This window comes from Ostrea edulis, chromosome 2 (assembly GCF_947568905.1).
Source record: "Ostrea edulis chromosome 2, xbOstEdul1.1, whole genome shotgun sequence".
NCBI lineage: Eukaryota > Metazoa > Mollusca > Bivalvia > Ostreida > Ostreidae > Ostrea > Ostrea edulis.
The window spans coordinates 43,687,717-43,701,371 of record NC_079165.1 but is presented as its reverse complement, the minus strand read 5'-3'; the positions used below and the strand labels follow the sequence as shown (position 1 = coordinate 43,701,371).

The 13,655-nt window shown below is 37.3% G+C and overlaps 1 long non-coding RNA gene across 2 annotated transcripts; it reads right to left on the bottom strand.

The window, feature by feature from the left end:
* Positions 1-647: 647 nt before the first annotated feature.
* On the bottom strand, positions 648-7,431 carry LOC130051694 (uncharacterized). Of its 2 annotated transcripts, XR_008799978.1 has the most exons (3): positions 6,181-7,431; positions 4,836-4,897; positions 648-4,300 (listed from the first exon to the last, which is right to left on the bottom strand). It is a non-coding gene; the product is annotated as an uncharacterized LOC130051694 (long non-coding RNA). The 2 variants fall into 2 exon arrangements; XR_008799977.1 differs by having other exon boundaries at positions 648-4,897.
* Between the last annotated feature and the right edge of the window lie 6,224 nt (positions 7,432-13,655).

Below are 13,655 nucleotides of genomic sequence, written 5' to 3'. Positions count from 1 at the left end.
ACGGGCCTGACTCTAACACTAATTAGGATGTGATTGAGTTCACGGGCCTCATTCTAACACTAATTGGGATATGATCCAGTTCACGGGCCTAATTCTAACACTAATTAAGATGTGATTCAGTTCACTGGCCTCTAATTAGGATATGATCCAATTCACGGGCCTGACTCTAACACTAATTAGGATGTCATTGAGTTCACGGGCCTCATTCTAACACTAATTAGGATATGATCCAGTTCACGGGCCTAATTTTAACACTGATTAAGATGTGATTCAGTTCACGGGCCTCTAAATAGGATATGATCCAGTTCACGGGCCTGACTCTAACACTAATTAGGATATGATCATGTTCACGGACCTCATTCTACCACTAATTAAGATGTGATTCAGTTAACAGGTCTCTGATTAGGATATGATCCAGTTCACGGGCCTGACTCTAACACTAATTAGGATGTGATTGAGTTCACGGGCCTCATTCTAACACTAATTAGGATGTGATCCAGTTCACGGGCCTAATTCTAACACTAATTAAGATGTGATTCAGTTCACGGGCCTCTAATTAGGATATGATTCAGTTCACGGGCCTGACTTTAACACTAATTAGGATGTGATTGAGTTCACGGGCCTCATTCTAACACTAATTGGGATAAGATAAGATAAGATATTCTTTATTTCCTCCGACTTAACGGAGAGTTTGTGGAAATTACATGTATCAAACATAGAACATATTTACATAGTGGAGAATATAAGTAACATGTCTATAATATATATAACCATATATTTAGGTAACAAATCATCTAGAACTTTCGGCAATCTACAATAAAGCAACTTCTTATTCTGTATATTATCGTTGCAACACACAGCATTATTTCTTTCCATTTACAAAAGGATATGTCATTAAAACTAGTTTCATCAATACAACCCAGTAACGATAGATATTGTTTTTCTGTATCCTGATTTTCAAAAAGAACATATTCATGAACATCAATAATATCTAATATCATTTCTAAAAGACATTGTCTATCATCTAATGTGTAAAAGCATTCGAGGAGAATGTGCAAGTTGTAGTTATCCGAATATTTGTCACAGAATGAGCACAATTTAGAAACGATTTTCATAGATGAAAGCTGTATGAGAAAATTAAATAGCAACCGTTTCGACGGATCTTCTTTCACCAGGTACCAGAGTTTGTTTGGACATAGTCTTGTGTGGATTTTTCCAAATGTAGACAGAGATGGATCAGCAGATAATGCACCTCTCCATTGTCTTTCCTCTGCTGACCGTATAGTTTTCACAACGATTTTTGAAAATTCTTTTTTGTTGAAGACAGTTGCGGAATTCATAGTGTCAGAGAGTTGATATTTTTCTGCTGTTTTTAATAAAGTCTTGGTTGGTGAAAACATTGAAGATACAGGAGTGTCAGTAATAAATCGATATATTTGGGAAAAAATAGAGGAATGGTCCGCTCTCAAGAGTCTGCCAAGAAAGAGCAGTTGGCATTTATCTATATAGCCTTGTATAGTCCAAAGTCCAAGGTTCGATATACTTGCAAGTGAAGGTGAGAATTTCGAAAAACCTTGCACGATCCTAGAGAAGTGTTTTTGGATATTAGGATATGATCCAGTTTACGGGCCTGACTCTAACACTAATTAAGATGTGATTGAGTTCACGGGCCTGATTCTAACACTAATCAAAAATGTGATTGAGTTCACGGGCCTGACTCTAATACTAATTAGGATATGATCCAGTTCACTGCATCTAATCCAATCCTTGTAAACCCTAACCCAGTCCTTGTAGAGCATAGCTTAGTCCCTGTAGAGCATAACCTAGTCCCTGTAGAGCATAACCTAGTCCCTGTAGAGTATAACCTAGTACCTTTAGAGTATAACCTAGTCCCTGTAGAGCATAACCTAGTCCCTGTAGAGCATAACCTAGTCCCTGTAGAGCATAACCTAGTACCTTTAGAGTATAACCTAGTCCCTGTAGAGTATAACCTAGTCCCTGTAGAGCATAACCTATTCCCTGTAGAGTATAACCTAGCACCTTTAGAGTATAACCTAGTCCCTGTAGAGCATAACCTAGTCCCTGTAGAGCATAACCTAGTCCCTGTAGAGTATAACCTAGTCCCTGTAGAGCATAACCTAGTCCCTGTAGAGTATAACCTAGTCCCTGTAGAGTATAACCCAGTCCCTGTAGAGCCTAACCTAGTCCCTGTAGAGCCTTACACTGTCTTAGCCTATAAAATACAACTTTGTCTCTGTACAACAGTATCGTATTTCACTGATATTAAATTTTCCATACATGTTTATTATTAGTTTAATCATCAGGCACAATTGAATAGTCTCGTGGGGATTCGGGTTAGAATAGATCCTCAGTACCCCCTTGCTTGTCGTAAGAGGCGATTAAATGGGGCGGTCCTTCGGATGAGACCGCAAAAACAGAGGTCCTGTGTCACAGCAGGTGTGGGACAATAAAGATCCCTCCCTGCTCAATGGCTATAAGCGCCGAGCATAGGCCTAAATTTTACAGCCCTTCACCGGCAGTGGTGACGTCTCAATGTGAGTGAAATATTCTCGAGAGGGACGTTTAACAATATTCAATCAATCAATCACAATTGAATAAACACCCAGTCTCTCTGTGTTATAGACTTTTCCAGTCATCTTGAGCTAAATCAACATTTTTGTGCCAGACCCATTTTTGTGTGCATCATAACTCAGTATCTCTATAAATAGTTGAATCTGCAACTACTACATGTAAGAGCTTGACGTATTTGACAGACATTTTTTTCCACAATTTCCTCTGGTACTTAGTCTTGATTTTAATTAAGAAGAAAACGTTGAACAGATAACAGTTTTATTATCAAGACCTTAGACATACAATGATTACATTATTACATTGTTGTAACCTTTGACATTGAAATATTTTCCAGATACATGTACTTATGAAAGAGCTGGTTCGCATTCTACCTCATGCTCCAAGATTGCGTAGCAATAGTAACACATGATGGCTATATTAGACAGATTGATAATGATGGGTAATCAGATCAAACATCCTTAATATAAATCAAATTTACATAATCTGTTAAGAATTGATTATATATTACTGGGTAATTAAGGGGTCTTTCATGAAAAGAAATGAAACATCTTTAAGTTTTCATAAAACATATGAAACAACAATTTTATCTTTCTTTCAGTGATTAATTGGTAAACGCATTAAACGTTTCAATGTTCCATGGGAAATACAACATAACTATTTATTCTATATGTTGAACAAGAGGCCCATGGGCCACATCGCTCACCTGAGCCACCTTGGCTCATATTGAAAGATTTTTCCTGAATAATTGTATGTAAAACTTTGATTCTCTATTGTGGCCCCATACAACCCCTGGAGGCCATGATTTCAATAAACTTGAATCTGTACTATGTCAGGAAGCTTTCATGTACATTTCAGCTCTTCCGGCCCAGTGGTTCTTGATAAAAAAAAAAATTAAATGACCCACCCTATTTTTGTGATCATCTCCCCTTTGAAGAGGACATGGCCCTTCATTTGAACAAACTCGAAAGCCCTTTACCCAAGGATACTTTTGGCTAAGTTTGGTTATTATTGGCCCAGTGCTTCTGGAGAAAATATAAAATGTTTAATCACGGACAGACAATGAACAACAGGCGATCAGAAAAGCTCACTTGAGCTTTCAGCTCAAGTGAGCTTAAAAGTATTTACGTATGGAATAATTTTCTTCATATGTGTCTTTTTTCATCCAATGCTATTTCTCCCCACTTTTAAATTAACGTTCAGATTTAAAATACATCAGAGTTTCCTGTAAATATGCATATCGATATGTGATATATGTCCTTATCAACTACAGAGTTTCATAATACTGCCTTGCCTTGCACGTGAGTTAAAACAGTATACCCTTTACAAGTCGTTGCCTACAGTATATAATAACCTCTCTATGATAAAAATGAGTTGAATTAAACAATGCTATAATTCTAATATACAAATAATCCATGTGTACATGTATACTCTCCAAAGAAAACAATTTAAACAATGTTAATGTTACTGAAGAAAATTTACCACAAAGCAAAAGAAATGCAAAAGTTTGGCATCGGATCAAGTGCCTTTGACCTTGTTGACAATATACAATTACAAACAAAAGAAATAATAATAATTTATTCGTTTTGTGAGTGCACACTCAGTGGAGGTGCATCTTCTGTTGGCCTCCTCATATGCCATTCCTGTTTTGGAACAAATGAGAACAATGGCCTCTTTTAACATCACTAGGGGCAGGTAGTGAGCTGCCATTCTGGAGAGCAAACAAAATTCTATGAAAATTTAAACTTTAAATATTGTGCAATCATAATAAACTATACTGTCTTTAAAAAATTTAAAGGTTGAAAAAGCATAACATACATAAATATACTATATTAAATTAGTTTTTATTGTTTCAAGGATGATATGTTTAAGTTCTAGATATGAATTACTGGTAAGTAGCCTTACAGTGGATAATTTAGAATTTGTTTTACTGAGGTCTTCATTTTGCAAGCCTTGCAGTGTTCTGTATTTGGTAAAATAGATATTGAAAAAATATTATATTCAAAACATGATAAAATCATGAACTCTTTGGGAATAATTTATGATTCAATTGCAACTACATGTAGGATCGATCGTCTATGAAATAGACATGAATGCCCTTTCTTGCAGAGTGGTGAGAAATCAACACACAGAACAATAGATGGAAGGAAGGACATAATTTAGATAATTATAACAAACATTATACAACCTAGCCATATACATGCTTGGATATGAAAAGTATCAATATTAAATGGGAGTATCTCTACCCATGACGAGCCTTGCTGCACATCATTCTGTCCCTGAGTATATTTAGAACGTGTCCCAGTTCCTAAAAATAAAAGAGTCGGATTAGAAAGCTTTAATATGTTCTGTGATGCACTACGTGTGTAAAAATTGAGCAAACATGTTCATTCAACTTCATAAAGATGTGTATTTTGGATCCATACCCAAAATATATATTGACTAATTCCTATCATATCAAAGTAATCAAAATGTGAGCTGCTGATTCTTTAGAAAATTATTTTCTTACCAATATATCAATATACTTTCCCCAAAGCAGTAAAGTTTAATATATTTATTGAACGGATTTTTTTATAAACTGGTGGTGTCTTTCATGGTCTTCTTCCTCACTGGAAAAATACTGTTGTCTTGTTAATACATGGTTTTGAAGTGGACATTGTTTTCAGAAGTAAGGATGTAGATGTAAATCATGTTTTCCCCACAACCCCTGGCCAATGGATTTGAATAATTAGGAGCTAGGATGAACTAAAAATTGTCTACCACAGCCACATACAAACAAGAGGCCCAAGGGCCACATCGCTCACCTGAGTCACTTTGGCTCATACATATGTATTTAAAGATTTTTCCTATATATTTGTATGCAAAACTTTGATCCCCCATGTGACCCCATCCTACCCCTGGGAGCCATAATTTTCACAAACTGAAATCTGAAATATGTCAGGAAGCTTTCATGTCAATATCAGCTTTTCTGGCTCAGTGGTTCTTGAGAAAAAGATTATTAAACATTTTCCTTATATATTTGTATGTAAAACTTTGATCCCCTATTGTGGCCCCATCCAACACCCGGGGGCCATGATTTGAACAAACCTGAATCTGCATTATGTCAGAAAGCTTTCATGTAAATATCAGTTTTTCTGGATCAGTGGTTCTTGAGAAGATTTTTAAACATTTTCCTTATATATTTGTATGTAAAACTTTGATCCCCTATTGTGGCCCCATCCAACCCCCAGGGGCCATGATTTTAATAAACTTGAATTTGTACTATGCCAGTAAGCTGTCATGTAAATTTCAGCTTTTCTGGCCGAGTGGTTCTTGATTAGAAGATTTTTGAATGACCCCACCCTATTTTTGCATTTTTGTGATTATCTCCCCATTGAAAGGGACATGACCCTTCTTTTGAACAAACTTGAAAGCCATTTACTCAAGGATGCTTTGTGGGAAGTTTGGTTGAAATTGGTCCAGCGGTTCTTGAGAAGAAGTCGAAAATGTAAAACGTTTATGACGCCGACGACGACAGACAACGGGCAAATTTTGATCAGAAAAGCTCACTTGAACCTTTGGCTCAGGTGAGCTAAAACTATAAATGCTCACCATTTACGAATATCACAGTTTATCATTCCTGTCGGTGCATGGAGTAAACTGCCAATCTGCAAGATATTTAATTATCAAATACTTTTATGCTATTCTCTAAACTGAGCACACTAAAACCTGTAATTCATATAATACAACACAAGAGATGTTTCTAAAACACATATGCCCCCCAAGTTGCAAAATTGAAAGGGTTATACCCGTGCCTCATTTAATTGATAGTAGTATCACCAATTCAAAATATTGAGCAGACAATATCTTCCTATGTCAAGAGTGGACTGACCATGTGACCTAAGAATCAATAGGGGTCATCTACTCCTTATATATGCTGTACAAGTGTACCAAGTTTGTTGTCAATCAACCAATTAATTCGTAAAATATAGGAAACATCCCCCTTAATGTATTGAATAGTATGGAGGAGAAAGCATGGGCAGGAAGATAGACATGAACTCTGATAAGCCATATAGGAGGAGAAGCGTTCACAAACTATTTTATACCCTACACCCCTCAGATCCACTTTAACTTTAAGGATAGCAATTGGATCCTCCTGTCCCTACAACTTGCACATCTACAAATGGCATTGAAGCATTGTACAAATTCTCAAGTCTATCAGATAAGCCATATAGGAGAAGTGTTCACAAGGTATTTTAACATCCTCCACCCCTTTTAGATCCACTATATCTTTTAGGAAAAACTTTGGATCCTCTCATTCCGACAATATGCACATCTACAAATGACAATTAAGCATTGTACAAAGTTTCAAGTCTATCCAATAAGCCATATGGGAGGAGAAGAGTTCATAAGCTATTTTACATCTTCCACCCCTCTTAGATCCACTATAACTCTTAGGAAAACAATTGGATCCTCCCGTCCCAACAATATTCACATCTGCAAATGACAATGAAGCATTGTACAAAGTTTCAAGTCTATCTGATAAGCCATATAGGTGGAGAAGCGTTCACAAGATTTTGTGACAGAAGGAAGGACGGACAGAAAGTACAAATACAATATGTCTCCCCCTGGAAGAGGGAAGCTATAATTATATGAGTGCATGTTTATATACACACAGCACTAAACATAACTTAAAGTAATTCCACCCTCCTATAATGTCATCAGATTTTGCAAAATCAATGATTTATTTAGATTTATGCATGATAGGAACATAAATTTTGTTAGTCTTTTCCGATAGTTATTGTAAAAAAAAAAACCCTGTTAAAACAAGAGGTACTGTGAGCAATGCTCACTAAGAATACCCCCCGCTTACCCCAATCTCCTAAAGGGTGTTGGAAATAGGTAAAACTTCAATATTATGATCCAAAAGGTATCTAGGAACACAGCATCTCCATGCGATGAAAAAAGCCGTTAAAGAATTTAAATGGAAACCATATTGCTACTTTGATGTCCAGTGCGCGTGACCTTTGACCTTTTGACCCCAAATCGATAGGGAACATCTTCATCCCATGGGTAGTCCATATATATGATATGGTGACGGTAGGTGGAAAGGATAATGCTTTAGAGCCCGGAAACCATTGCGTCTACAGACGGACGGACGGACAGACAGACGGACAACCCGATTCCAGTTTACCCCCCCCCCCAACTTGTTGCGGGGGGTATAATAAACTATTTCAAAAGTCTAAGTTATAGATGAATAATCAATGATACGATTTAAATCAAAATAGATGTGTGTAACATTTCACTATAAAGAGTTGTATGAAAATGTGATTTGTGGAAATAAATAATAATGCTATAATTCTAATTAAAGGCCTGTGATCTTAATCACATCCTAATTAGTGTTAGAGTCAGCCCCCTGAACTGGAGCATATCCTAATTAGTGTTAGAATCAGGCCCGTGAACTGGATCATATCCTAATTAATGTTAGAATCAGGCCCGTGAACTGGATCACATTTCAATTAGTGTTAGAATCAGGCCTGTGAACTGGATCATATCCTAATTAGTGTTAGAATCAGGCCCGTGAACTCAATCACATGTTAATTAGTGTTAGAATCAAGCCCGTGAACTCAATCAAATTTTACTTAGTGTTAGAATCAGGCCCGTGAACTCAATCACATTTAATTAGTGTTAGAATCAGGCCCATGAAGTCAACAACATGCTAGTTAGTGTTAGAATCAGGCCCGTGAACTGGATCATATCCTAATTAGTGTTAGAATCAGGCCCGTGAACTGGATCATATCCTAATTAGTGTTAGAATCAAGCCCGTGAACTGGATCATATCCTGATTAGTTTTAGAATCAGGCCCGTGAACTCAATCACATTTTACTTAGTGTTAGAATTAGGCCCGTGAACTCAATCACATGCTAATTAATGTTAGAATCAGGCCCGTGAACTCAATCACATGCTAGTTAGTGTTAGAATCAAGCCCGTGAACTGGATCATATCCTGATTAGTTTTAGAATCAGGCCCGTGAACTCAATCACATTTTTCTTAGTGTTAGAATTAGGCCCGTGAACTCAATCATATTTAATTAGTGTTAGAATCAGGCCCGTGAAGTCAACCACATGCTAGTTAGTGTTAGAATCAGGCCCGTGAACTGGATCACATTTTGATTAGTGTTAGAATCAGGCCCGTGAACTGGATCATATCCTAAGTAGTGTTAGAAACAGGCCCGTGAACTCAATCACATGCTAATTAGTGTTAGAATCAGGCCCGTGAACTCAATCACATGCTAGTTAGTGTTAAAATCAGGCCCGTAAACTGGATCACATTTTAATTAGTGTTAGAATCAGGCCCGTGAACTGGATTATATCCTGATTAGTTTTAGAATCAGGCCCGTGAACTCAATCACATTTTCCTTATAGTGTTAGAATTAGGCCCGTGAACTCAATCACATTTAATTAGTGTTAGAATCAGGCCCGTGAACTCAATCACATCCTAATTAGTGTTAGAATCAGGACCGTGAACTGGATCACATTTTAATTAATGTTAGAATCAGGCCCGTGAATTGAATCATATCCTAATTAGTGTTAGAATCAGGCCCGTGAACTCAATCACATGCTAATTAGTGTTAGAATCAGGACCGTGAACTGGATCACATTTTAATTAATGTTAGAATCAGGCCCGTGAACTGGATCATATCCTAATTAGTGTTAGAAGCAGGCCCGTGAACTCAATCATATGCTAATTAGTATTAGAATCAGGCCCGTGAACTCAATCACATGCTAATTAGTGTTAGAATCAGGCCCGTGAAGTCAATCACATGCTAATTAGTGTTAGAATCAGGCCCGTGAACTGGATCACATTTTAATTAGTGTTAGAATCAGGCCCGTAAACTGGATCATATCCTGATTAGTGTTAGAATCAGGACCTTGAACTCAATCACATCCTAATTAATGTTAGAATCAGGCCCGTGAACTGGATCATATCCTAATTAGTGTTAGAGTCAGGCCCGTGAACTCAATCACATCTTATTTAGTGTTAGAGACAGGCCCGTGAAGTGGACCATATCCTAATTAGAAGCCCATGAACTCAATCACATCCTAATTAGAACCCTGTGAACTCAATCAAATCCTTATATATTAGTGTTGATTCTGTACTTCCACTTACAAAAGATTTTTAATATGCATCTCGGGTACGAGTTAATACTAGGCCTTTAGTAAAAACGAAAGTATATTGTATGACGTATGCAATTTGTGTGTGTTTGAGTTCACGGAACTTCCGATTGTATCAGTTCACGGGCTTATAGACCCTGCCATAACATAATCACTCTAAATCAATATCTTCCCATCATTTTATTTCACAACCACGTAGGTTTAAATAAACAGAAATGCCGTGCCCTTTTCAGTTTATTTATATGTATATACATGTACTATCATAAATCATTAAAAGCTCAATTTTTAACGCAGATCTCTGGTCACCCTCGTACTGACATCTCAGTATGCCGCGCTACCTTGTGCTACAAAGATTCTTGTAGAGCATTTAGAACAATGAGATTAACTGATACACCAGAACCTGGGGAAATTCAATTGTTTGATTGTTTGTTTGATTTACGTCCCTTCGAGAATTTTTCAATGAGGAAATTCTAGCAGTTCAGCTTAATTCATCAATGTGAAAGGTAACAGAGGTGGTTAGATGTGATTTTGCTGTATGTTTTCTTAATTCATCATCAGGAAGGTTTGTAGCCCTGTCAGACTTTATTGTAGGTGTTACACAGTCAGTCAGTCACCCACCCACCCACGCTTCCGCTTTATATGTGTAGGTGGATATAATTATTTGAATAATGCATAAAATTGTAGTATAAAACGTCATCGGAGACCTTTATAATGTTACTGGTGTACATAAATCAATAGTGATTTGGCTAGATTTGCTATAATAGATCGATTTACCTCGATCCACGTTACTCACCAGATTCCGCCATGTTGAGCATTGTTGTATAGGAAGAAACCATTCATTGGTGCGTGCATGGCCTCGTTTGCGGAGCATTATGGGAAGACCAATACCACCAGGCTAATAGGGATAAGGCGCTCGCACCGGCCCTAATTTCATGGAGAATTTGCAAAATTTTAAAGCGTCCGCGAGGGTGTCGTGGCTCTCGCAGGCGCCATGGAGTTCTTTCATCGTAAGGTGTATCAGGAGGTTAAAGGAGATAAAGCCTTTCGATGTGCCTTAGAAATGCGCTGAACGTAAAACTTTAGCCGTGTCTTATGCGGTATTGAATGGATTAAATATTCTTATTTTTGGACGAAAGTCAATTGCATGGGGTCACTTAAAACGCACAGCATCCGTACTTTCTTCAGTGGTAATATAAAGTACAACTTCGGCTGTAATATCTCATTGCTCCTGTGCGACAGCGGCATCTAAAATTCTACTGCGGACCTGAAATAGTATTATGTGGTACCCTTGTGGCATATACAACGTCAATTGTTTGATACATGTATATAGATTTATCAAAATATAAATATAAAGTCACAAACTCTAAAGAGCTCATTCTAAAGCACCTTATTAGTGATGTAGTAAATCGACCAAATATTCACAAGTCGCTGAATATATACCCGGGTCATGAATACTGTTTGTAACTATCATTAAGTGGTCAGATTCCCGGATCAGGGGCGACACACTCCCAACTGTTTTGCAATGATCGTTATTTCGCAATGTTTATGTTAAACCATGATTCATCTCATCACAAATAATCAAATTAGTAAACATTACTCTACAGAAATTAGTCTCTGACAATGTACGTGAGAATCACAAAGTTTTATTAATCGTAAGGTTAGTTAATTTAAGAGTCAATAACTCTTGACAAGGTATCTGGTTCTCAAGGACGTAATTACAGAAACACACACGGACAAATATATTCTTGTATTTAATTTAGGTCAGGTTTACTTATAAGCGTTAATGAATAAAGGCTAATTGGTTGCTGCTAGAACATGGCTAATGTATTTTAGAGAGAAGGGTCTGTGGTAGGTCTGAGGGCATGTACTTATCTGGTCTACTTCTCCCTTCTGCCTTCTAAGACAGAGGCGTTGGTTATTAGAAAGGAAATTCTATTTGTGTAAGTGTTATCAAAATGGTATAGTTCTAGATTGAAGTCAAGTCCTACTATCTTGGTGCCCACTCTATACACGAAAGGAGAGGCTTAGTCATGGAGTATAGGGAATAGCACTATAAACTCTGGAAAACGGGGTAAACGGACAAACTTAAAAACTTCCAATCTCAAATAGGTGGGTATGTTCATAGTTTGGGATCTTCTGTTCAAGTGCTCAATACCGGGTCTCCAGTTTGCCCATTATACTTGCATTGTTTGGTCGGTATGCCAAATATTCCTTCGGACCCTTGGGGTTACACATTGCGGTATCTTCCATTATACCGTTGGAAATGGTTCAATATCCGAGTTCATTTGGAAAGAAAGATAAACATGTAAAATAACTTAGACGTTGTAATGGCACAAGGAAAAACCACTACATGCATGATGGTAATCAGTCAGTACATGTATATATCATTAGTCTGAAAGCTTTGGATGTGTTGAGTCTGCATGTTCAATTAATATGCTTTGCTTATTTTCTGTACCGGTAGTGCCAGACATTCGAATTGGCAAAGGGGCAAAGAAAGTCAGTCCGAAGTAATTTAAGGCAGTCCAAGGTTTAAGTCATAAAATACAAATAAAAACAATAGTACATGATGTTTTAGTAACAATGTCTAATGCAAATTGTCTCCTGCACAACGGTACCAAAGGTTGTTTGTGCTTCCATCCAATGTCATTGAAAATACTTCTTCCTTCACTGTGTCTAGAATGCTGAAAGCAGCAGCTGCTTAACAATTGTGTTACGATAAACGAATGAATTTCGTTTCATATTAGCTCATCTTAGTCCCCAAAATAGCAAGAGCTTTCTATTTTAACGTGCACGGTAGTACTACGATTGTCCTGCGTTAAACCCAAGAGAGTGTTTGTTATATAGCCGATCTCAAGGTCATAAGTACTGGACTGTCTGGCTACATTATAATCGTAAACCCATCGTACAATAAGCGCTCGATAGTCAAGTTATAGGAGTATGAAAATCAATGTATGACAGTCATACGAATGGTGTTTATTTTTGCAACAACCGTAGTGGGCTGGCGACTGTCAAACGGACATCGGACGATTTGATTTTGACAGCCTTGACCTTGGTGGGTTTATCGTGGGACAATTGCGTGTCTATCGTTGGACATTCTTACGATACCGGGAACTGCAGAATTTGAACATGGACGACTTTTACGTAATGACACAATGACGAAGAAGCAATAATGTGATGGAGATGTGACAATGGTTTGATGAGAGGATGTTTGGATGATGTCACGATGAAAAGATTACGAAAGAATATCGCGTCATCATCGCACCATCTTGTTATCATCGCATCAATGATGTACAAGTTGATAGTAGGATAGTGCGATGAAGAACGTGACCCTATTATGAATCCCACAGATACTAAAGAATTAATATTTCACATAATGGCTTGTTATTGCATAAGGATATGGCCTGAACCTAACCCAAAGTCATTGGAAGAACATGACTAATGTTTGTCTGATACGTAATCTTGTAAGAAAGAAAATCTTAGGGTGGTTTTTTTTTTCATGCATAACGCAAAAATGTTTATAGGAGTGATCGAGCTCTGTGATGAAAAATTGGAAATACTTTGATTTTATTAACGAAAGTTTGTGTTTGACACCAGGATTGTTGATCAAGAATGTCATGAATGTGACTCAAGTCATTTGGACACCTTTGGGGATCATTACTATGTAGATGAAATTTTTTGACATTTGTAATGGTGATGGATTTATATGTATCAAGCTAGCTCATGGTTCCATAATGTCAAGAGGCCAACGTATGATTTTACAATGGTCAGTGAGAAAAACACGAAGATTGTTAACGTCTAAAGACATCAGATAATGCTATACCTTGTTCGTAATCAATTGACACGACCACCAAGGATGGTATTCCAGATTTATGTTCAAATTTCACAGAGTTGATATGATACAGTAAGTGTGGA